Source organism: Anser cygnoides, chromosome 1 (assembly GCF_040182565.1).
Source record: "Anser cygnoides isolate HZ-2024a breed goose chromosome 1, Taihu_goose_T2T_genome, whole genome shotgun sequence".
Lineage (NCBI taxonomy): Eukaryota > Metazoa > Chordata > Aves > Anseriformes > Anatidae > Anser > Anser cygnoides.
Window position 1 is genome coordinate 179,353,283 of NC_089873.1, and position 26,507 is coordinate 179,379,789.

At 39.6% G+C, this 26,507-nt stretch overlaps 1 long non-coding RNA gene across 1 annotated transcript in view; it reads right to left on the minus strand.

The window, feature by feature from the left end:
* Positions 1-1,208: 1,208 nt before the first annotated feature.
* Positions 1,209-26,507, minus strand: part of LOC106035031 (uncharacterized) — a 43,528-nt gene continuing 18,229 nt past the window's right edge. Inside the window, exons 2-3 of the long non-coding RNA XR_010827603.1 lie at positions 4,215-4,255; positions 1,209-1,524 (exon numbers count right to left, since the gene is read on the minus strand). This is a non-coding gene — a long non-coding RNA (uncharacterized lncRNA). The remainder of the gene's footprint in view (positions 1,525-4,214; positions 4,256-26,507) is intronic.

The following is a 26,507-nucleotide window of genomic DNA, read 5'->3' on the forward strand; positions in this document are numbered from 1 at the left end:
TCTCAAGTAGAGATCTAAAACTATAGCTACTCAGATGATTCTGTCCTGGGACTACAAAGGAAGCTTAAATATCAGATGGATATGTCAACACAGCTGAGAGCTGGGTAGGGTTCAGTTCACCCTAACTCTAGGAAATTTTTCAGTTCCTCACACATTGGCATTATATAATAGTTTAGAGGCCCCAGGGTATCACAGATAGCAACGAAGAGCTGGCAGACATGGGAAGGATGCAAGATACCTATGCCCTGCTGGAGTGGCAGCTGTAAACCTGTCAAAGTACCTAAACTATCTGAATTAGCTTTACAAGCCTTTACACAGTCAAGTAGATCAACCTACGTGTTCTCTACATAGGTGTATACACACACGACAGGAATGCAAGCTTCTGTTAAATGTCTAGTTAATAGATCTATAGCCAAAATTCTAAAGTCAAATGTATGATCATTATAGTCAAGAGGACTTGTTATCCTAGAGACGACCATTTCTCACTGATGCTGCTTGGGCCAAGAACAGGTTGGGAGTGCTGCATGCCTATAGTCCTATGATTTACAGCCTTCTACAATTCACAGTCCACAGTCCTTCTCCTTTCCCAGTTTAACACTCTCTCCTTTTCAAAGACATTGGCGTATCAACAGGGATCAGCAGACCTCTGGAAAACCTGTTGCAAAAGAGATGGGAAGACAGCTCATTTAAAAAGGCCATGGTGAACTAGTGGAACAGTATTTTTGAACAAATACAGCTACATGAAATTCAGTCCTGAAGAAAAAAGAAAAAGAGGAAAAAGGGGAGGGGAGGGGAGGGGAGGGGAGAGGGGAGGGGAGGGGAGGGGATCTAGAGATTGGTGTTTTAGGACTAAGGTCCTGGCTGCTTTTGCATCCTCATAAAAATTTGGAAAGGGGCCTGGATTCCAGACATGACAGCAGAACAAGTGTTCTCAGAGAGCCAGTCCTAGCACTGGCTTTGGATTTTAACTGAGCAAAGGACCCTGGGGGGATAGGGGTATTGAGATGCTGATAAAACTTTTTCAAGGAACTTTTTAGAGTTCAATAATGAGTTAAGGTGCTGACAGAGATACAGCCCTAAGAAGGAAGGGGAGAGAAAAAAAAATACATGCAACTAGAATTCATGTTTTAATTTTTTTTTTTCTTCAGGGTTTCTGTTAAGTAGAAAGGCATAGGACAGGTAAGGATATCTGAAAACTTCCAGTGTGAAATACTAGTATTGTTTGCTTTATATTAAGATTACAATCAGGGTCTGAATACCTGATAATCATTAAAAACACAGAAAGTATCTGCTAGACAGGAGCTTTGCCTCCTACTCAGCACATGGCATAATGAGGCCCTTTCTCACAGAGCCACACTTCCTAAAACTAGATTACTTATAAAATCCAGTGTTCCCTCAGGTAAGGAAGTTTTTAAAGCTTTTGAAGTGGCAGAATTAGCCAAGCTATTTGGTAGTGTTTTACCTCCTAGGAGACTTCTCTTCTCAGCTGTTGCTTCAGCCTGGCAGCTCAGATGAAAGAACAGCCTAGGACAGAACAGATGAGGGACTCTGCAGGAAGGGTAAAAAGATCATTTTCACACTATTCACAAGAATTGGATCCCTCCACTGCATGTGGAACTAAAATTAGCCTTCTGTACAGGCATTCAACTTTTCAAACATTTCTAACATCTCATGGAGTAGAATCACACTTTATGGGACTGCAAGAACCACCCTTAATGAAATTCTACTCGAGTTGCTAAAGAAAGGAGAAAGGTGCTAGTATGTTAGCTTTTCCTCTGCTTCCCCCCCCCCCCCCCCCCCCCCGTTTTTTTTTTTCCCTCCCCACCAGCACCTTGAAGAAGTTCCCTCACAGTGAGGTAAAGCTTTGATTTTTCCCTTCCTCCCTGCTTCTCATTGTCCTGACTCACTGTCTCTCCACACATGTGAGATATCAAAAAAAGACAAAGACATGTTGGAGTAAGTTGTGATCAAACAACTGCATTTCAGATCTTGGCAAAGATGAACTGAATACCCCATTCAAAAAGGCATTTGCCCAGTCTTTGAAGAGCCTTAATGAGAAGTTCTACTAATCAACAGTTAACGAACATTATCATAAATATTTTTGACAAAATGTTCAGCATGAAAGTTCATCTGTTCTAGCAGCATAAGCAAAATCAGATTAAAACCTTAATTAAAATATGAAGAAGAGGCTTGTCATGATCTTCAACACAGTGGAAGATTCCTTTTTTGAAAATCAAGCTCTCTCTTGCTGTCATATTATACTATGTTGTTAATGAGCCCTTTCATTTCTCCATGCATAGAAATATATTTAATCTTAGCTGCATATTTTAAATGATTGATGTTCCCCTAATTACGTTTTATGATATATTGTGCTGTGCCACCTCTAATGAGTGGCAAACATGGCATTACCTCACTAGTACTCAACCACAGAAATCAATAACTGACATTTATTCAATGAACTGCAAATTGTGATTCACTAGCTTCTCTTTGTGTTGAGTAAATTCAAACTGTAATTAATTTTCATGCATATCGCAAATAGCAAATGTGTGTGTATGGGCTAACTTTAAAAGTGATTTGCTTCTTCCCTGTCTAATTACAACACAGCAAAACCTCTCAAGTCATCATTCAAAGGGCTGAGAAAAATCAATGGCTTGACAGAAACCATCTCCTTAGAAGGGTAGAGCACAACCATAGTTTACACTTTTGGGACTACTTCAGAGCCATTTCTTAATACATGAGGTTGTTCCTGTCTTATTGAATGAAGGTGGTAATACTCACAAGCAATCTCACCTACATATATTTGCTTGTGCATAAGAATGAGAATGAAACTCCTCTTGTAAGCTTTCCTGCCAGTGTGTTTAAAAATATATCCTACTAAAAGAAATAACTGCCTTTTTCAAAAGATGGACTTTGTCAGATATCCAGAAATTGTAACAAGAGAACTGACTTGTTATTGCTATTCAAAAGTGATGGTTTTGCTTGTAAGCAACATCAAAATTGACAAAACTGCCATTTGTTGTTCCTTTCAAAATTTCTACCCCTGGCTTTAACTAGCTTGTGATTTATTTATTTTTTTACTGAAAATTTCCACTCAAATCAGAGGACAGTACTAAGGATTCACAAATCAAACAAGTATTAGAGTTAAAACCCTCCAAAATTGATAGCAAAAGTTTCTGAGTTATTTTGGGATTGGTACAGTTCTTTTTTACTATAACAGAGCACAATTTCAGGGATGGTTGTAGAGGTCAACATTGAAACTTGCAGTCACCAACAGCATAAGTCCACTCCATTGAATTAAAAATGTCTAGGGCTGGTCTCAGGCACTAAGGCCAGTTGGTGTGAAAGGGCCTGCATCCACACAGTTATGGTCTCCAGAAAAGATAACACGCAACATGTCTCTTAGAAGTGACTTCTGGCCTATGTTAACACCCAAACAGTCCCTAGGTATAACATGAGAGGATGCTATTAGTCCTGGGCCAAAACTGTACCAGGGACTACTCTGATGATATAGATGGTCACGTGCCAAGCCCAAGAAAATGTCACGGCACCACCTAATTTACCAGTAAATTGGTATCCAATATTTCTCTTCTGCAACCCAGTACAGATGTTGGCTTTTTCTCTAAACAACTCCCCTTTAAGACATTCACCTTAAATCTCTCAGGTCAACATTCTGCAACAGAAATTATTTTCTATAACACCCTTGGCATGGTTCTGCATATATTACTTACATTGAATTTACTGATATGATTAACACAGAGTGAAAAAAAAGTGCAGCGGAATATGGCGCATTAGTTTACATTTAGTTTTAAATCATAACCAAACTTTTGGCTTCTGGGATTACTGCCAGCTCTGTCCAGGTGTCCCAAAAGATGACTACAGCAGATGATATCTGCTGAGAGCCAATCTGCCCAATTTAAACATTTTATTCACACCCTGACTCCAGATGCTTAGTGAAGGAGTGTTCTAAACTTGTGCCTAAATTGTGTGTGTATTCAGCAGAGACAGACACGTATCTTTGAATACCTCCAGAGAGCCTGCCTGGCCGATTGAGGTGTCCACAATCACACAGATGAGAACTTTCTCTCTCTCTGAAGCTTCTCAGAGACAGCTGCCTCCCTTCCAGAACTGATTTTTATGGCAGCCAAAACAGATCTGAAAATTCAGTAACTCAGGGAGAGATGCTATTTTCCCCAAAAGAAACACTGAATACATACACGCACTGGTTGTCCAGATTGACTCTTCACCACTATGTTCTCTACAAAGCAAGAGTAAAGACAGTGAAAAGTACAGTGAGTAAATAGAAGAGCTTTTTCTAAATACCAAAGAGGGAAGGAAAAAAAAGTTTATGCAAGTATTATTTTAATATTTATTTTAATGATCACTTGCAACAAGTAATAAGAATCTGACAATTCATTTTCTAGTTAAAAACACAGCCATCTTTTCTATAACGAATTGAAAACTGCTCAGGCACATATTTGCAGGTAGACGTGTGTTTTCTTTTTCAGTTCATATAGCACAGAGTTATTCCTACCTCTGAGAAATACAGTCTTGGTTTCCCTTGTTATCCTTTGGGGGGGAAAAGAAAAAAAAAAAAAAGGATAGCTAGAGAGGTAGAATTAATAGTGAAGTAGAATTATCATCATGATTTTAAACTAGTTTAAGTTTTTCTTCAATCTTGCCTCCATTTTAGCTTCTGTTATAAGTGTCTGAAAAACAAAGATGCTTTAGGGTTGGGTTGAGAGTAAACTTACCAGAAACCAATTCTAGATCTGAGAAACAGCAGAAGAGCAATCTCAGACATATTTTCAGAGTGTCATTGGAATTTCAGCCAATATTTCAAACAAACAGCACAAACAAACAAACAAACCTACCAAAACACAATTTACATCCTTTTTTTTATTCAGGGAAAAAAATAATAATAATAAAAAAATAATAATTAAAAAAAGCACTTCGACCTCATTTTCAACACACTAATTAAGCCACAATAAAGTTCCTTGCTAGCCTCCTAAAGCCTGGTTGAGCTCTGATAGGAGAGAGGTTATAAAAAAAGGTATTCCCAAAGATTCTTTGGGAATATGAAGGTATGGAATTAATTTAACCTACAGTGGATGAATGTAGGTCTCCATAAGCCTTGAATGATTAATCCATAGACGAGCCTGTTAATGGGTCTGTTATCCCACTGAGGTTAATGAGCCCTTGGGCATCTGGTGAAGGCACAGTCACTTAGCAATTAGTGTCTTGTATTCAAACCAGCTGACAGGCTAGGCAGTAGTTGATTCCCAGTTTTCATTGTACTGTTTTCATAGTATCTAACATGCCCACTCTAAGCCCTCCTGCAGTGGTTAATTAACTGTTAAGAATGGATTTCTCCACCCTTATATGAGCTCAATGATATGGCCTTTATGGAGTGGATTTGATCCAGAAAATTTTCTTTCAGGTTTTTATGGTTTCTATGCATGGTGAACAAATATCTGAAATAAACTCTTCATCTGCACAGATCAGTTCAGTTCAGTTCAATCATAAAGGTCGAACAGGATAGCTGGCCTATCAGTACAATAATAGGCAGTGGAAAACTTTTTTCTATTTCAGGTCAGCAAAGCTGAGAGATACAAAGTTATGAATACCAGAGCATTATTCCTTCCCAGCATATGTTGCTCATACGATGTGTGTCATAGGATGTGAACACAGAATACATATGGGAAATGCGGGATTTTAAATTGCCTTTGTGCCTTTGAAGGAAGTGGTACCTGAAAAACAATGCATTTTGCAATGAAAGGGTAGGGAAGGAGGAGAAAAGAGAAGTGAAGAAAAACTATTATTCCCCTTTAATGAATAAAGAAAATGAGGCACAGAAGGAGGTAACCACATCATCCATTTTCAGCTACTTTAGTTGCATGCCCTGAATTGCCCCTTGGAGGATCCTACTTCTTGTCAATGGCTGTACATGGAAATTCCCAGCCTTACTTATTACCTTAGGTCTCTGAATTATAGCTAAGATAAATTACTACAGCAGCCTAAAGTAAATGTTATGTATATACTTCAAACAAGCCAAGGGTTCTCTTCCAGAGTGACAGCTGCTTCCCCTGGGATGACTCTAGTGGCTCTTAATCCTAGTTATTCACCCACCGTTCTCTCAGTGAATGAATGTCTCAGCTGGGACTTTGCAACTGCAAATGAGGCAGCAACTAACCTGTCATACTTTACAGAGTGACTTGTGCAAGTAAACTGACTTGCCTTAATAAACTAGGCTGTCACCTGTGACAATCAAATGCTATTTAAGATTGATATTGTGGTGGAACACACATAACAACCGAGCCACGTTATCCTTGCCCTGGTCTCAGCTGTACATGTATATATAGTTGGAAAAAGACTGAAAGCACTAAAAAATTAGTCCATTTAACAGCAAACTAATTTTCACAGCGACTGTGGAAAGCTATGTTCAGTGGGGGATGTGGACCAAACTTCTGACTCCAGACTAAGATTTATGCATGTATGTATTTTCCCTGAAAAGTAGACTTCAAACTGTCTTGGCCTTTGGGGAAGTTTTGATTAGTAGCTGAATCTCAGAACTTCTGAAATTGTATATCTTCCTACCAAGCACATCTGAAACTAAGAGCTAGCTTTTGAATCTATGGTTTAAATTCAAGAATCATCTCAGTTTTCAAAAGAGTAAGTGTAAAGTGCCTGTTTCAAGTAAGTACACATAATGTAACTAAAAGCTGAAAAAGAATATAATTTAGAAGAATTTGCAGTCAAAATGTAGTTACCTCCTGGAGAGCTTTGAGCTATCCAAGTAGGGTATAAAGAGCATCTTAACTCATCCACTAAAATAACTTTCTGGTCTCAGATCATTGATCATTTATATTATACTTCGGATATTTTTCTCCTTTTCTGTTGTTGTGAGGTGCTTGAATTATGTCTTTCTGCTGTGAAAAGCAATTCCTTATAAAATGATCCAGGAGAAAGTGTGCATTTTTAAACAGAAAATATTTGCTCTAATCCTTCATATTTACCCTGTATAAATTGTTGGGATCCCCATGACTGTTCTCAAATTATCTTCACCTGGGTCAGCAGCCCTAATAACAGCAGTTTTTCGCACAGTACCTGATTTTAATTAATCTTCTTTAACTAAAGTCACTATTAAATAGCTCTCAAATTTTACTTTTCATAGGAAATTGAATTAACATTATCTGAAATGACTGCAGGATTATTCCTTCAGTGTTTTTTGAGAGAAAACACCTCTGAGATAGGACTTCCCCTTTTGAAATATTCATTCAACTGCACCTTCCTTCAACTGCCTCTCTTCACTCACATTCAGAAGGTGTCTTTTGAGGATTTAATATCACCATTATGGTGAGTTCCACGGCCAATGAAGTTTCATTTTTTTCCTTTATTTGTGCACATTACTCTTTCAAGAGTCCATCACTTGATAAGATTATTTTTATACTGAACTACAGTGTTAATCATATTTATTGAAAATAAGACCTGTGTCATCATGCACAAAATTCCTACTGGTCAATGTGGTGGGTGGACCCCAACCAACAGCCAGGCACCCATACAGCTGCTCGTTCACTTCCCTATCCCCAGTAAAACAGGAGAGAATAGGATATGCAAAAGCAAGAAGACTTGTAGGTCAAGATAGAGACGGCTTAACAGATGAAGGAAAGAAGAAAAAGAAAACAAGCAAAGACAATCACTCACCACCTTCTCACAAACAGACTAGTCAGTCTCTGAGTGACAGCAACCTTGAAAGCCAATCCCACTTGCACTTCTTACTATACCTCTAGTTTTTGTTACAGTGCACATTATAGGGTACAGAAGATCACTTTGGCCAATTCAGGTCAGCTATTCCAGCTGCATCCCCTCCCAGCATCTTGCCCATTCATGGTTTATGTACTCTGGGGGCAAAGTTAAAAAAAAAAAAAAAGGGAAAAGGAGAAAGCTTTGACATTGTGCAATCCTTATTCATCAATAGACAAAACATCAGTGTGTTATCAACACTGTCATAGTCACAAATCCAAAACATAGCACCATACAGGCTGCTGTGAAGAATGTTAACTCCATCCCAGCCAGACTGAGTACAATTGATAAAGAAAACATTGAAAAGGAAAGGTTTTATCTATATGTATACAGAGATACCTGTACATAAGTGTGTGTTCTAATGTGTCACCTAAATAAACTGCATTCTTCATCCCTCTAGTACAGCTATTTTTATGATTTTCTTAGAGTCCCAATACAGGAGCCTTTATAGAGTCACAGAGAGATTCAAGGGACACCTGAAGATCATCTAGTCCAACCTACCCACTTAAGCGGGGTCACCTAGAGCACATTGCACAGGATTGTGTACAGGCGGGTTTTGAATATCTCCAGAGAAGGAGAATCCACAACCTCTCTGGACAGCCTGTTCCAGTGCTCTCAAATGCATTCTCACAGTAAAGTTTTGCCTCATATTCAGATGGAACTTCCTCTGTTTCAGTTTGTGCCCATTGCCTTCTTATCCTGTTGCTGGTCACCACTGAAATGATTCTGGCCCCATCCTCTTGGTGCCATCCCTTAAGACATTTCTATGCATTGATAAGATCCCCTCTCAGCCTTCTCCAGGCTAAACAGGCCCAGATCTCCCAGCTTTCCTCACAAGAGAGATATTCCAGTTCACTAATCATCTCCATAGCCCTCTGCTAGACTCTCTCCAGTGGCTACAGGTCTCTCTTGTATTGGGGAGCCCAGAACTGGACCCAGGACTTCAGGTGTGGCCTCACCACAGAGTGGTGAACAGAGTGTGAGGATCACCTCCCTTAACCTGATGGCAACACGTTTCCTAATGCAGCCAATAATACCATTGACCTTCTTGGCCACAAGGGCACATTGTTGGCTCATTGTTAACTTCTTGTCCACCAGGACTCCCAAGTCCTTCTCCTCAGAGCTGCTTTCCAACAGTTCAGCCCCCAACCCATACTGCTGTATGGAGTTATTCCTCCCTTGGTGCAACCACTCGTCCCAGTTTTGTATCATCCACATACTTGCTGAGGGTGCACTCTGTCCTTTCATCCACATCGCTGATACATAAGTTGAACAGGACTGGACCCAATATTGATCTCTGGGGGGCACTGCTAGCTACAGACCTTCATTGAGACTGCACATCTGATCAGAACCCTCTGAGCTCTGCCAGTCAGCCATTTCTCAATATTTATACAAAACCACAGAACTCACCTAGCCATGTGGGCTTAAAAGTCTGAGTGTATTGTTTCAGATAGAGGACTGAGGCCAGTTTTATATTATTCTTAAAAAGAAAAAAAGGAAAAAAAAAATAGACCATCTGATTTATTGGGCATTTATTGGTATTTCATAAGAAACAGAATCAACATAGAGTATGTTTAACTATAGATTTATACTTAGGTCTTTTTATTTACATATGCAATCATTTCAGAATAAATATACACCTTGTATTCATTTATTTTTTAATTACTAGCAGCATTAATTACATGCCTTAGTATGTTTCCACTTAGAAATAATAGGATATTTTTTAAAAGGCTAGAAATAGGAATACTTAGAAAATAAATAAATAAATAAATAAACTTAGAAATAACAGGATAACTTTTAAAAGGTGATTTGTCTATAGATTGATTGTTTTTGCCATAATTTAAAGTAACATTTGATTTTGCTGGGATTTTACTTATATATCTCAGTTGGCAATGCTTTCTCATAAACAAGGACAAAAGTACCCAGTACATTTTTGTGATACTCTGTGATATCTTTTCATTGCTCTTTCAGAATGATGTTCATATTTCAGAGGCATTTAGGGTGATTTCAGAGGTGAAGGGTGATTTAATCCCCTGTCCTTTCCTGACAAGCTAGTTCATGGCTTGTTGGTGTGCCCATGATTTAGAAATCTTTCATATAAACCTAACAGTCTTTCAGTTTTAGGAGTATTCACTTGATAAAAACCTTAATTCAGCTTTGGCTGCTGGGGATAAAAATTAGACTTTTCAAACTGAGGTATGTGCTGATAAATTGGTACTGTAGAATATGTAATCATATAACCATTTTTGTAATGCAGAAAAGGTGTTTTGCTTGTTTTCAACTGTCGGGCATAAGAACTGTGATAGCTCTCTGCATCCGTGTATGTTTTTTCCTCTGCAGAGTATATAGTACCTCGAAGGGCAGCGATATTTGGAAGTCTCTTAAATTAATGGAATATTTCACTAGAACGCAACAATCTGATACGTTTTACTAAATTTAAAATAATATGTTCCCATAGTAATGGCTGTTTTTAAGCAACCTTATGCTTGGATCAGCAGTATAACAGTAACTGTTGGAAGACCTTAGGTGTGCTTACTCTACCAAAAAGCAATTTATTATATCTACAAATAAGTATATCAATATTTCTTTGTGCTAATTTTGCAGGAAATAAGACCATATTCTAAAATTATGCTTGGACAATACTACCACATCTATTATGTGAGCTGTAATAAATATATACCTGTGTAAAACATATGATTCAACACTCAGCAGTTCAATTGTTCATATATTTTTTTTTATTTTTTTTTTAACAGTGCATGCATATGAGTGGCCCTTTGCAATACATACAGACATGTATAAGCCAAATATTTCAGGAGAACCTGATGAATTTAATGTCTGTGTTTTTGCTGCTCAGCTTCCAGAATCCTTAAAAAAGCAATGCTCAGCACTTGCTCACTTTCAGGACTCTCTCTGATGCAGGACTCTGCATCATCCGGGCAGCCCTGACTGTATATACAGACGGTGAGACAAGAGGCTAGAGAGAAGCCCCATGGTCAATGGCAAGTTGAAGACAAGCCAGCAGTTTGCCCTGGCAGCCAAAAGGGCCAACCATACCCTGGGGTGCATCAGGCCCAGCACTGCCAGCTGGGCAAGGGAAGGGATTGTCCTGCTCTGCTCTGCACTGTGTGGCCTCATGTGGACTACTGCGTGCAGTTTTGGGTGCCACGATATAAGGACTTAAAATTATTAAAAAGTGTACAAAGGAGGGCTACAAAGATGGTGAAGTGTCTAGAGGGCAAGGTGTATGAGGATTGGCTGGGGTCCCTGGGTTTGTTCAGCCCAGAGCAGAGCAGGCTGAGGGGAGGTCTCATGGTGGCCTGCAGCTCCCTCACGAGGGGAGCGGAGGGACAGGCGCTGAGCTCTGCTCTCTGGGGACAGCGACAGGACCCGAGGGAACGGCATGGAGCTGGGACAGGGGAGGGTCAGGCTGGGGGTTAGGGAAAGGTTCTGCACCCAGAGGGTGGTCGGGCACTGGGACAGGCTCCCCAGGGAAGTGGTCATGACACCAAGATTGACAGAGTTCAAGCAGCATTTGGACAACATTCTCTATATGGTTTGTTTTTTGGGTGGCCCATGGTGGAGCCAGAAGTTGGACTTGATGATCCAACTCAGGATATTCAGTGATTCTAACATATTTTCTGCTGTGTCAAACTGAGCATACAAAAATGAAGCACTTAGAAACACGTCACTGTGGGATGTGGCAGTGTTCTACATAGGACTGAACCACCTCCATGGCTTCATACTTGTGTAACATCACTGAGATGTTTCACTGGTGAGTCAGGGATGCTAGGAACTAAGGGGTCAGACAGCCCTGTTTTTCTGTCTACTCCTACCTTTCTTCAGCCAGGGGCTTTGCAAAGCAGACCAAGGTTTGTTTCAGCTCATTGCCTTCATTTATGTCTTGCACTCCAAAATTGAGATGTTAGTTTTATACTTTCCAACCTGGTTTTCCATCATCTCTGAAGGTGGCTTCTTTAACCTTTCTCCAATGATATCAGACTCACAGTCATTAAATTCACTGTCTCCTCTCCCACTGTCCTTCACACTCAATTGATCCAAAGCTGAATGGGCACTAAAAACAAAAGGAGACCATTAAGGTTTTCTTTTCCAGGCACCACAAGAATACGAAGTACAATATTTCCAAATGTTAATTTGGAGAAATAGGCATATTTACCTTAAATTGGAAGCAAATTTTCCTCCAGCTGAAGAGATGAAGGATGGAAAAAGAAAGAACTTGACGTTGTTAGATGAGAAAAATATCATTTCTTATTCTTTTGCATAGATTTAAATATCAGTGTGGCATAAACAAGTATCTCAGATTTAAAAAAAAAAAAAGGTTACAGTACAAGAAATAAAGAAAAGTTCAATAGTAAATGTAAACACGGCACAAATATATGCATAATACTCAGCTGCAGTATAACCTGCATATTTACAGGATGAACAAATCTGTTTCTCAGTTTACAAGTAGAGAAACTGAAACACAGAACAATCAGTCATTCAAATGCTCAGGTGGGGCCAGGGGAGTGGGAATCATGACTCAGAATCGATCAGGAAGGATCAGTCCTTTATGAGCCATTGTCTTCTACTCCTGGCATACCCAGGGCAGACTGTACCAGTTGGGTGTTTAAAGCAAAGAGGGAACAAGTGACCAACCCTTCTCTTCACCCTCTGCTTTACTGATCACTGAGAATCTCTTGGGTAAAACTTGGAAGATTAAAAAACATCAATTAGTACTGCCAGTTAAGGATGCGTGTGGAAGAGATTTGCAGAGATATCAAAGAGGGGAAGTTAAAGGCTATGTTATGAAGTCCTCTCTTTTCCTTCTCCCCCGAACCCCCCCTTAGAAAGCAATATGAAGTCAAAAATATTAAAAAAAAAAAAGATAAATAAAAAGATGGTATTAAAAGCTAGTGTCTCTCTCAGAGGCTGCGCAGTCACCACCCACCCAAATGACATGTTCCAGTCCTGCTTCTGAGGTCACCACTCAATTTTGGCAAAGTGGCAAAACATAAGGCCCACAAAAGCAGCACAAAAAATGCAGAGAAGCTTTCAGCCTACCCTGATTTCAAAGACAGCTCTCCTTTTGTTTGAACTGAAACACAAACAACCTATAACCAATGGGACTGAAGAGACCAGTCAAAGCCAGAAAGTGGCAGAAACTTTGCTTTATGAAGGGAGGCTAAAAGGAGTTTTGCAGCCCCTCCGTATTTGTCTGCCTAGTTGTGAGTCAGCCTGATTTTATGCACTAGTGCACTTACTGGGAAGCAGTTGCTCTGCTCCACTTGCCGGTCTCTGGTCCTAGCAACAGTGGCAAAATTATCTTTGAACAAATCCTTTTTATAGGAATCATGAATATTTCTTTATCCTATAAGCTCTGTACAGAAAATCTCCCATCTGTGAATGATTTGATTTTCCAATACGTCTTTTTTACTCGGCAGAGACAGGAAGGTTCTTTCTAGCCCACCAGGGCTGACAACTACTGTAGCATTTCAAGATATGCTTTTGACAATGATGTTTTAGCAATTAGAGGCCAACAGTGCATGACTTATCTCTTGGTCTTACTTTTTCATAAACTTAAGGCATAAAGCCTGAGGTAACAATGTTTGCTGTTAACAATTCTGGTAATTTCTTTGATTCTATCCAGGATCATGCTTGCTCTGAGAATCATGCAAGAACCCCGAAAGGGCTGTAGGTGCATGGTCATCCTGTCATTTTCTTCCATGTGCTGTGACCCACCATCTCAGAACAGAGCAGCGTGCGGTAATGAAGGACATTCAGAGTTAAAGAAAGACATTTTCGAGGCAAGATCAATGCTGCACCCATGAAATGACAGGCAGGCTAGCACAGACACTCTAAATGTGTCCCCTGGGACATCTGACATTGGCTTGATGTGGTTCACACACCCTACAGCTTGCCAGGCCTGCTTTATGCTCCAGGGTGGAACTCCCCATCACAGTCCTGGAGAAGACAGATCTGCTGCCTCTCCCCATGGGGTCATCAGGGAGCTCGCCAAACCTCCCCCCCCCCGCTCCCCCCCCCCAAGGTTGTTGCCCGTCTTGCGGGAAGGGTGATGGTCCAGCTGGGCAGAAACAAGGCATGCACACACATAAAAATTATTATTATTATTTTTATTAATAAAATAATAAAAAAAAAAACACGAGATGCGATGGGAGCAAGGGACAGGGCGATGGATGCCCCTCGGACCGACCCCTCTCCAGCCCCCCCCGGCCGCTCGCCCTCCCTCGTCTTCAGACGAAGCAGCTCCTAGAGCTGTTTCTATTTCTCAGCTTGAACTACAGAGGGAGCCCGGGGCTCTGCTTTTGGAGGGAGCGGAGGCGACGTGAGGTGGGTAGCGAGGAGGGCGCCCGGAGCGGCCGTGAGCTCTGCTCAGCCCCCAGGGATGCGGGAGAGGCTTCACCGGTGCCAACGCCGGGCCACCTGCAGGCACCAGTGGCCAAAAGCCCGGCCCAGGTGGCACCTAACCCTCGGGAACTCAAGCTGCCTTCCTCTCCTCTCCGTTGAAAATTAATAATAATAGTAGTAATAATAATAATAATAATAATAAGGAGGAGGAGGAGGCGGCAACATGGCTCCCTAGGCACACCCTGTGAGGCTCCCTAGGCAGACCCTGTGAGAGGCAGGAGGGAGTTGTGATTTATTGTTGATCTGCTGCAGATTTAGTTGTCTCCCCAAGTCTTCTCCAGATCTCATTTTACACGTTTCATAATTGCTACATCTAATCGTGAAGCCATCATTAGCATGCTTTGTGAACAAATGAAACCACAGGGAGGCTGCTTCAGACTCCCCAAATGTGATGCAGCGAGCAGTGAGGACGTTTGTTTTAATGGGAGCATAAACTTTTACAAGACCTTGAAAACTTCTGCTATTTCACTCTTTTGTTTTCCCTATGAGGTAAACAATTTCTGTTTGATTTCATCCCTGTTTCAGACTCCTGTAAAGCCTGAAAACAATCTACATTTCTCAACTGTCTGCATATTTTGTAGATTTTATGGCAGTGTGTTATCATGTGCAATAGCTTCAAGATTTAAACACGAGGAAATGGAACCATTGAGAAGGCACTGATATATTTGAGAAATAAATCTGAAGGGTAGATTTTGTGGGGTTTTGTTTTAATTTTATAATTGCTCCTTGAAACAGAACCTAAATTAATAATCTAATCCAAAAGCATACAAATGAGATACGTCTTAATGTCATGTTATCTCATATTTTTATTAAACTCTTGGATATTACATTATTTTGTGATTAGGACCAGAGGGTTCAGACTGCTGAAAAGAAAGATATCAGTAAAAATACTCATCTCTTAATAAAATCTATTCCAAGAAGATAATTCAGGATCACACAGAGCTAAATATGCCATACAGTCAGTACCCTAGTGGCAGGTTAAAATATAGTTGAGGTTACTGAAGCGCAGCAGAGTAGAAACAAATCATCTTTATCAATTCAAAGCCATCTTTTCCTTAACCTGGTAGAAATTAAAGAAGAATCAGAATTAATTGATTTCTCGACTAGATGCAGAAGACTATTTATTGAATTACATCACCTTCCTCTTATCTCTAATCTTTTAAGCCGTTTTTCCCCAAAGCACCTTCTCAGACACATGTTAAACCAACAGCATTATAAGACTGCAACAAGACAATATTTGTTATTCAAATGATTTATAACCAAATACTTTTCTTATTAACAAAGACTAAAACTGGATCCATCAGTCTGGACACAAGTAAATTAGCCATTAACTTTCTGACACCTAGCATAAAACAACCAGTTAGGTCTGGCCATCTAAGTAATTAAAGTTCTCTTTGTGGACACCATGGGGATTATAAGGTGGGCTGAAACTACTCAAGTATCTCAGCTGACTAATTTATATTAAATGCCTATTATTTAGAGTACTGAAGCTAGGGAAAATTAACTCCCCATCATTACAGCATAGTTACAGTACGAGCCAGTTCCACAGTGTAGGTACATGTCTACCTCCCACTGGTTTCAGTGGGAAGTTAGAAAGTTCCTACAAGCTCCTACATAACACTTTTCATCTTTCAATTGTAAATTATTTTACAAAGGAAAGCATGGACTTAATTTACTTATGGAGAAACTGAGGTACGAAAAGAAATGAAGTCTGCAAAGTCCTGGGAAAGTGAATAGGAATTGATTGCTTTCCCTTCCAGGACAGCAACTGGAGGGCATCCAGGGGAACTGGCATATCAGAGGTCCAAAATAGACTGAGGGGGATGCTGCTAAGGAGCAGCAAGTGCTGCTGCACAGGTGAAGGGGAGCTGGAAGTGGAGGGTTGCAGTGAGACAGGCAGGGGCAGTGTTCTCACTGTCAAGGGCACAGTCCCTCGACACCCAAGCAAGATCAACAGAGCGGGTCTAGGGACCAAGGCAGAACAAAGTGCCCAGTGACCACCAGACAGGTTTGCATTACGAGGTCCAAGATAAAGCTGGAAATCTAAAAGCAGCAAACCAGGATCAGGGAAGAAGTTCTGGTCTTGCACTGTTAAACACAGCACTCCCACCTTCAGTGCACAAAGTCCTGGCACTTTGAATTGGTGTAACCTGAGTCAATTCATTTGGGAAGATGAGTTGCTTACTCATCTTAATACTATAATTTTCCCTAGACCCCTGCCATCAGCTAATCTCAGCAACATGCTGCTGAACCGGTTTGACTGGGCAGAGCCATGACATGGTAAAGCCAGGGGTATGTTCTTTGCACACCTTAGAGGTGGTTGTGTCATGACTCATGGACCATTATATTTGTCTTCTCTTAAAGAGAACTGCATCGTCAGCAGTCTGCAATTGGGCTTTAATCTTTGTGTTTGCAGGATTTCATCTATTCTACATGAATAATTATAATAATGAAGACGTAACCATAAGTTTATCAGTAAGTATAGTACTCAGGTACTTGAGTACTTCATATGGGTCATTTCAGCCCATATGAATATCTATATGACAACATCTCCACTGAAATAGTATTAAGGGTGTTTCCGGTTTTTTTTGGTTGGTTGGTTGGTTTGGTTTTCAGGGTGTGGCTTTTTATTTTTTTTATTATTTTTATTTTTTTGGTGTTGAAGACTGTTCTGTACGCCTCTGGTGATGACAATTGCACAGACAAATTGCAAGGCCAATATATCTAGAAAAAGAAGGTATATGTGTGTTTTTTTTTTTTAACCTAAGTAAACCAAGTCTTTTTATAATTATGTTCCATTAATACTATCTGCCCATGTAAATACATGTAAGCTGATCGTGGGTGTAGCTTGTCTTTTTGCATTTATTTTATATATATTTTTAGTGTGTGTGTTCTTCTGCCCTTTTCCAGTCCCTTCCAAATCCATTCATCAGTTATAACTATATCTGAGAGCCAACAGACATTATATTCTTATAACAAATAGCGTCTATAAGGACAACTTGAAAGCAGGATAAAGGCTGCAGTACGGGCATATACACTATTGCACACTACAGAATAGACCTGGGAGAGCACCGTTATGAATGCCCCAGCTGCTGGAGAAGCTTCAGTTGGTGCTCACTCATTAAACCCCAGAGAATACAACTTCATGGAACAAATCCTTTGGAAAACAAGCTTCATTTGCTCTGTTGCTCATGAATTGTCCATCGCTGTTTTAAGCCACCAGACAATAATCAAAAGTTTGCCTTTGCAGCTTGCTAAACCAAACATCAGTTAGTGTAATCAGCTGAACACCAATGGCTGTAGCAGAGCCATAATCAAGTTGGCTCATCCATCAGTGCTCACAGGGTCTTGGTTCCAGTACGCAGGGCCATAAGGGAATGGGAGAGAAGAAGGACTTTGTCTTCCTTAGTGCTGATTGCCTCATTGCTTCTCTGGTGGCTCTACATTTTTATGAATTTTTGTCATCTAGCAAGAGTAATCAGGGTGTGGTTTTGGTTTTGGTGTTTTTTGTTTGTTGTTTTGTTTTGTTTTCATAGCTTGCCTGATCAAAGGATATTCTGTGTTAGTAAATAGAGATGGAGATTGTAGAGATTGTTTGTAGATGGAGATTCTGCTCCACTTCCTCTCCAGTCACACTAATTTGATAAAAGGTCAAAGCTGTCTTCCTCAAGAGAGACATAATTAACAGAAATCTAACAGATTTAAGTGTTTTATGTATTGTTTATTTCTGAAATCAGAAGAAGAAGAGCTGTTAAAAGATACCTAAGATGCTCTCATCCATTTTGCTGCCAGGGCAAGTTTATTTCCACCACATATTTCCTAGTGCAGTGGTACTCAAATGACAGTGCTTGAAGCCACTTCTGTCACAACCAGGAAACATCAGTCAGTCTTTCAACAATGACACCTTCTGCTCCTTATAGCCCAGAATAAGGCTCTTTCAGGGTTCCCAATAGCTATTTTAACCAAGTAAAATCAAAATAAGTATTTGTCTGCAACACGCGCAGATGCTTCTTGTCTTTTTCTGGTGTTTTTTGTTTTGTTTGATTTTTGTTTATTTTCTGGTGGTTGGTTTTTTTTTTTGTTTTGATTCGTTTTGATGGTTTGAATGGTTGGTTGGTTGGTTTGGTTTGTGGATTTGTTCGTTTGTTTGTTTGGGGGGAAAAGGTTCGTTTGGGTTTCTTTGAGGTGTATGGCTCCAGTCATGATCAAAACTGGGGATTAACATACATTCTGCAGGACCAAACTTCAGAATGGCCCCAAAAGAGTACATCTAAAAGTATGCAGGCCTTAGAAACAGAATGTTAATAAAATCCTTCACCTGGAAAGCAAGCATATCCAACATGGAACAACAAACTACTTATATGCTATCCCAGAGTTCCTTTTGGATGTAGAAATGGCAGTATGAATGTTTAAGAATAATACCTAGAGAACACACATGTTTAATAAATGAACATATTAATCTAGTCATGCTCATACTCATAGGAAACCAGTGTTGGTTACCTATGTGTCTTTGAATACTTGCTGGTTTATTTAGAAAATGTTTGTGAGTTCTGAACTTCACATTATTCTTGTTTCTCATTATCAGTTAATTGCCATCATTAATCATTGTTTTCTTGATTAAAAAGTAGCAGTCAGTTCAGTACCATGTGATATGGATGACTAATCACAACTCAGGAGTAATAAAGAGTTGAAATAAATGTTCATGAACAAGTTGTCATCTGTAATTTGTCCTCATAAACTAGTTGGCAAATACTTATGTGCAATGAATACTTCCATACAAATTAAGATGAGCTTGAAAATGATTCATAAACAGGGAAAAATGGTTGAATTCATCTCCTATTTTGTTTGCAATAAATAATTTGGACAAATACAGTTATCAGGGGGGGGGGGAGGGGCAGAAGACCTTTATGTAAATTGGGTATCTACAATGCAAATGAGTTGAAAATCACCGTTGCTATTGCTTTCTGCTCTCAAAATTTTAAAGTGCCAGGTGCTGATGTGATTTCACTCAAAATACTGTTCCATAATCCTAAAATCATCCCCTCTTCAGAAAGTTTTATCAGAATTTTCATTTTCTTAATTATTTAATTTCTCTTTATACAACTCTACCTTTCCCTCATAGCAATAGGGTGGTAGATGCAGACCATACTGCTTGTTGTTTCTATATTCTTGATTCCACCAACCTTAAACACATTTTGAGTAGGGTTGTCATCTATATGAAACCATCATCCATGGCAGTTTGAGTCACCCTAACATACTCAGATAGGGATGACAGAAGTGACGCAGAACCTGAGGAGAACTCATTGCCTTTTGACGATCTTCATTGTCTGTTACAAATCTCAGGCAGCCTCACCTGCATGCAGAAGCCATCCTTATAAACCTAGAATTTGGTGTTTTAATCTAGAGGTGAACCTAACCAAATTAAATGACATGAAACTCATTCAGAGTTTCTCCATGTTCTCCATGTTCATTCATGTTTTCTCCATGCCATAGCCATTACTCTCATGCAAAAAAAAAAAAAAAATATTATTATTATTATTCCATCTTTGCTCTCCATTATCAATATCAGCCAAGTAGCCTCAAGATTATTTGTTACACCTAAATTAGCCATCTAATTGCATCAACTACATGCCTTTTTATTTTGCCTTGAACTAATCACTCTGTTCCATTTTGTCTTTTTCTTGCCTATACATCTGTACTCTCATTTTTCCCTCTATCCACATTCCCCCTGACCACATTTCCTTTCCCATGCTGGCCTGACAAGGTACTGTGGAAAGAGACTCTGTATGTAGTTTCTCAAAAATCTAATGAAGCTATTAAATAGGAGTATGGATAACTGTGAACCAGATGATGCATGGTGCACATCTCTGAATTACAAAAGGAATCTTCTGAAAGCTTTTCCAATATAATATTCTACAGTGAACAAAATAAAATAATTTTGTTGTATGGAACTATGGAATAACCAAGGTTCCATAGCAAGTCAAGGACCCATCTGAGTATTATGATTTTGTAATAGGAAGTGATTTAATCCCATCTGACTTGGATGTCTCAGTTGTACTAATATTTTAATCTTCAGGTGAAGTAGTTTTTTCCATAGGAATTTTCTGTATTCCCCAGAGAACGTGCCAGTTAAGATCTCTAAAGGGATAGCCTGCTTTCCTCCATATAGGCAATTCATTTGGCTGGACTGGATCTGCCCCCTGAAACCTTCAGAGACACTGACTTCTGTCCCTGGAATACACGCAACTCTTTGGAAACATACTGTACCACAACTGAAATAATCACCTAAAAAAAAAAGTTGTGTTGAATTAGAGCATAAATCATGCAAATTCTGTCCCACCTTTCACCTGTGTCTCACAGAGCTTATTTGTATTTACAGTGGGCTGTTATTATCTAGGGAGCAATGGACTGATTTCTCTGAATACATTGGTTTCATTATTTTCACCATTGATACATTTACCATCACAAAAATCAAAAAGTTATGTGATATGCAGCTTTGACATGTTCTTCTCTATAGCATTTGAATTTTCACAAATATGTGTTGTCATTATGAGAGGAAAAGTGTGTGTGTGAGTGTGGGCACAAGTGAGAGTGTGTGAACACATCTGTGTAATTTGTCTAGTTACAAATACCCTGTGCAAAGCTACCCACAGCACCAGAGATTACAAATACAATCCAAAGCATAAATCAAGAGATACAAATAGACAGACACTACCTTGCCCACTTTGAATAGGTACTATAGATGATCTTTTTGTCAGCCTACAAATTACTCAAGTATCCCTAAGGGGATGAGATATATCATCTTTTACTATTAGCTATTATTGTTACATGCCTGAAGTGATGGAGTAGTGTGCTTCTATTTCAATTACAAGGTTTCTTTACTGGATATGGATTGAGCTGATTTTACCCTATAAGAACAAATGCTGTTATTACATTTAATGATTAAAATCCTTCTTGCACTCAGCTAAAATATAAATCAGTAGTTTGGAAGAACAGGCTTCAAGCTAAATAAAATTGCTTTGGGAGACCAAATAACTCAGGGAATTACGAATAGGCTATTCAGGTTTTCACCTCTATAGCAGGTCACTAATTGGATCTAGACCAGGTTCATAGTAGTGACCTGAATTTGGAACCAAAATTATTATGTCTGCTGTGCAGCCTTCAGTGCCTCGTGTCTTCATCCAATTCCTAGAAAGTATCTGTACAGAGATGGACATGACATGAAATGAGTCACCCAGCCATGTTAGTTAGCATAGTAGGAGATGTGTCACATTTATATGCCTATTTCACTCCATTAAATAGGGAAAGTATCTACATTACTAGCCCAGAGTTAAACAGTTTATTTTCAGATAATTGAAATTAGGGAAAGGTACAGAGCAGTTGGTTGATGAGGGAAATTTTGTTACAGCTATATGAAGAAATTGGCTAAACATACTTTTCCTGGATTTCTAGAGATCACAATTCAGAAACTCTTCACAATATGGAGAAAATAACTGTATGTACAAAACCAGTAATACTGATGTTCTCCTTGTCTCCACAGAAAAATAAATAAACAAATAAACAGATAAATAAATAAATCTGATTCAAAGGCTTTGGATACTAGTAGAACGATAACATTATCAGACATAACCTTTGGTTTTCATTTTACTTTTAGGCTACATTTAAAAAAAAAATGACTTGGGGTAGAGATGAGGGCAGAACTTGCCCCTTCAATATTAGAAACACATTTACAGCAGGAGGCAGGTTAGTCCATAATACTAGAAGCTTATTACTTCTTTATCTGTTTTATCAGCAGATATGTCCTATTTTCCTCCTTCAAATCAATACAAACTCATGAGTCAGGAAGAGCCCTGCAGGACTATTTTATCCCAGGGGAGTGCCAGGATTTCATATCATATCTCTTCAATCTCCTTTTGATTATAATTGCTTTGTGATTTCATGCAAAATTTTAGCTCTAATTCTGTATAGTTCGTCATATGAACTTTCATTGGATCTAACCAAATGTATTGTTGTTTGTTTGTTGTTGTTGGGGTTTTTGTTTTTTAACTATCAATATCAACAGCTTTCCTTGGAGGTTTGCATCTTGGATACATGCGCATTTCATACTGTGGCAAAAAGGTTCGCTGGGTAATCTGAGCTCACAGGGTGAGAAGGGGGCAAATATCATCTGAGCAATACTTAAGTGGGAAACATTTGGTCAATGGCTTGTTTCCTCTCCACAGTCTAAGTCTGCTACTTTTTCCTGCCAGATGGTGTGTGAGATTTATTTCTGAGCTTCTAGACAGAGATGAGGCATTTGAGCTGCTTTGAGGCTGCATCTCTTCTCCAACACTCTTAAACAAGGATTTCGAAAGTCTCTGTTGTAAATTTTGAAGTGGAAGTTTTTCAGAATTCATGCTCACAGAGCATTTTTTTAATTGTCATCCCAACCAAAATAACTTACATTCACAAACACATAAAAAGTACGCTGCACAATGTAAACAAGCACATGTGCACAAGTTCCATGCACATACCCAAAACTCAGTAGCTAGATTGCAGACAGACATTAACTTCTGAGTGAAGAGGTCCAGCTATAGACAGCATCCTGTTCCAAATAAATACAACAATACAGTTCAGCTCTATACAAACATGCCAAACTTTCCTCAGGACTTCTGACAGCAGGGAGCCAATTACTTTGAAAAGAATGGGTTCTGTCTCATGACTGCAGCAGCACAAATGCATCTCCCTTGATCCCAACATCAAGGTAGAGCTTTGCATTTCCGATATTTTAATTCAATACAAAGCAGCATTTTCAATGTTATTTATTTATTTATGGTGGGTGGCAGTTTATTGTTTTTTTTCTGCAGTCAGATGTAGCAGCAGCGGGGCTAAAAGAGGCATATAAATAATAGATGGTTTCTCTCACTTAAAGAGGGATCTGTCAATTCTTGCCCTCCTTTTAATTTGGGAAGGGGATATCATTTAAGAGATGACAGATTCTTTCCCATCAAATTAGACAAGGATAAGGCCTCCAAAAGAACAATGGTTGATGCCACAGCATGACTATCTGACAGGCTTGAAAAGTGACTATAAAGTTGCCAACACAACAAGCCTTTTATCTTTGATGTTAGTATTTGAAGCTTGTGATTTTTATCCAAGGAATAGGAGGTATATGATGTCCTCCCACTACCTCTTTTCATACTGTTTTAATTACCATTATTTAAAATATATAAATATTCACCAAATAGACATCCCTTTTTAAAGAAAAAAAAAAAGCCTCTAAGTGAGTAACAGGAATATCTTCACTACGTTACTGAACTTGACTTTATTCCTTACATAAAACTACATAGCTCTTTTTAAATTGATTTGCCTTTATGTTCATTTTATGGATAAAAAGGTAGCCTTACATCAATTAAATTTGTTTGGAAGCTTAGTTGCAGGTACATTTAATTACTGGGAAGACTAGTTTCATGTTTCTAATACACCTCAGGTTTTGCTATGTAAGATGGCAACCATGGGGGTTTTCCTGAGCAAACTGTAGCCTTCAGCTCTCCAGGGGTTACACTCAAGACCCAATTAAAAGCTGCATTTGGGAGTTACAGTAGCTGGAATCCTGACTCATCAGCTGGAGAATTTAGAGGTTAATTCAAATTCTTCCATCCTTTCTGCATGAGAAACAGACCCATGTTGGAAGACCGTACGCGTGTGCATCCAGCTGAGGCAGATTCCATTTGTTCCAAGAAGAGGTCCCTCACAGGAAGCATTGGTAGGGTAAGGCTGATGAGCCCTTCCCCAGTCAGATGCATCAGGTGCTTAAATTCCTTCCAAGTAAAGCAAGAGGTAATTTGGTTCCTTCACTGTAGCCAGCTGTGACAGACAAAGCTAAAGGGAGGGATGGATACATTCGAAACGTTGCCTCTCGCTTAGACTAGAGCACTTATCTGAAACACTGCTGTGAGCATGCGATTCAGAGCCTGAAACCTGATCCTGGCTTAAGCATTTGGATTTCCCTTGAGGAGAAGACTGACAAGGCAGCTCTCTTTTGCACAACATCTCATTCAGCAAGTGGGAAAGCAGAGTTCAGCGTCTTCCTCAAACTAACAGGGTTTGAATATATACCTCCCAGAAGTAGCGGAGGGTGCATGAACTGCCATCTGTAGGCTCACCTGGGTAGAAAGATGCCTCCACATCTGTTCAAACTGAATTTTTGTACAGCCAGGCATGCAGAATTATGGCACCCAAAAGAAGATCAGCAAAAGAGCCTGAACCTGTACCTGAGAATAGGGACAACAGTATGTACAGCCTTGGTTACAGGACACTGTGTGTGCATCGTGCACATCAGCATTGGAAGGAAAAAAATCATCCAGGGATAAACAAAGAAGCTTTTCTGTTCCCTGCTGACTCTGTAAATTTTTCACCCCTGCCTTAAACAGGAAGGATGTAAGGGATCTTCTTAAGGATATGTCCTTGACTTGTAGCAAGGATATCCTTCTCGGAGGCACAATCCTCTGCTTTAATCTGAACAATGTGAACATTAATTTAAATCCTTGGTCTTCCATTTCATGACCAAGTGCTCCACACAGTAAGTACTCTATAAATGATCATTAACTCCACATGTTCTTAGCTGAAATCAATGTCATCCAAAAAAAAACCACCTTAGACCAAACATGCTTTGTAATTAGATCTTAGGAGAGATTGTGTATATGCTTTCACAAGTGGTCTAAACCAATAGGAAGCCTTGTTGCTCTCAGAAATAGCAGGTTTATCTCATGCTCCACATTTCCGCCCATTAGCACTCAGCCATATGGTTATCATCTTGCTGATCCAGCTACCATACAGCCACATAGATGCTTGTGCTTGCCTAGAGATGTCATGGGACCATGTGCTCAGGATTGGAGTGGGTAGGAGTAGGAACAGACTTCCTCTCGTGTCACTCAGATTCGTTTAAATTGCCCGTGGCCTGTCATTTACTGTAAGACACCTATTGTAACTGCCAGACCTCCAACATAAGAGGTAAGCCCCTAGGGAATTTGCTACAAAATATCAGCGACACTCTGGGGACATATGCAGGAACTTTTCAATCAACCCCAAGCAGCTTAGAAGGGGTTTTCTCTGACTGCTTTCCTGTATTTAGGCTTCCTACATGATATTTTAAATGCCTGGAGCTGTTGTCTTGAATTTGATCCCTCTGTGGAATAAGGAGAGCTAGATGGGATTATTAGCACACGTGGCAGTATGCTGTACTATGTGGTAACAAGAAAAATATATGAAATCTTCCTTTTCCAGTATTAAAAATAACTATTCTCAGGATTAGCTATGATTTTGGTTAAGAGGACATAAGAGTAGTGTCACTGAGTTAGACCAAAGGTGCATCTAACCTAGTCCTTGTTTTTGACAACAGCCAATAGCAAAGGCTTTGCAAAAGGCATTAGAAAGAGAGAAGTACATCAATAGCAAACCTTCCCTGATCCCTCCTGTCAGCAGTTTAGGGTCTTCCTCAGCCACAGGTTATACCAGATCCTCATGTTTAATAGATTTTTCTATTAGAGCTTGAGTGGGCTGTAATAGATAATTTCCCCAAGAGTCTGCCCCCCACCCAATTCTTACTTAAATCTGCGTTCTCAGAGTATCCAGTTACAATGAGTTCCATAATTTATTGATGTGAAAAGTACTTAATGTGCTTGCTAGAAGTTCTCCAGAAAACTTCACTGGACACACCTCCACCTGTGTTATACTAAGTAATTATATTTAATTCACTTTTTCCATTGTTTATGTTTTACTACATCCCTTTTGCCAGTCAGTCTCTCCCCAGACAGAAGTATCTCATTCTGCAAAACAGACTGGACAGACCTTTGGTTACCGCAGTCACTCCTATGAATGTTTTCTACTCTCAACCTGTTTTGCCAAGGGCTGATCATAGTCATTATGCATGAGGAAGGAGCACCATAAACTATCTAGAAGTGAAGCCTCACAATCAAGAGTCCTACCCATCAAAACACAAACTCAGGCTTTCTTTTCTTTTCTCTTCTTTCTCGACCCATGGCTCTTGGATAAAAACATTATAAATGCCAGAGAATTTCCCTCTTCATTTCTCTCCCAAGGCCCCGACTGTCTACGTGTAGAATTTAGGGGGACCCTCCTTTGGAGTGAAACATCTTGTTTCCTCTTAAACAGCCTGATGAAGACCTCAGCAGTGCTATCGGTCAGGGTACATCAAGTTCAGTGCTCCTGGACTGCCTTAGGTAGATCTCCAGCTCCTTATTTTAGATACTTTGAGTACGAGGCTACAGGGAGACCAGAAGTGC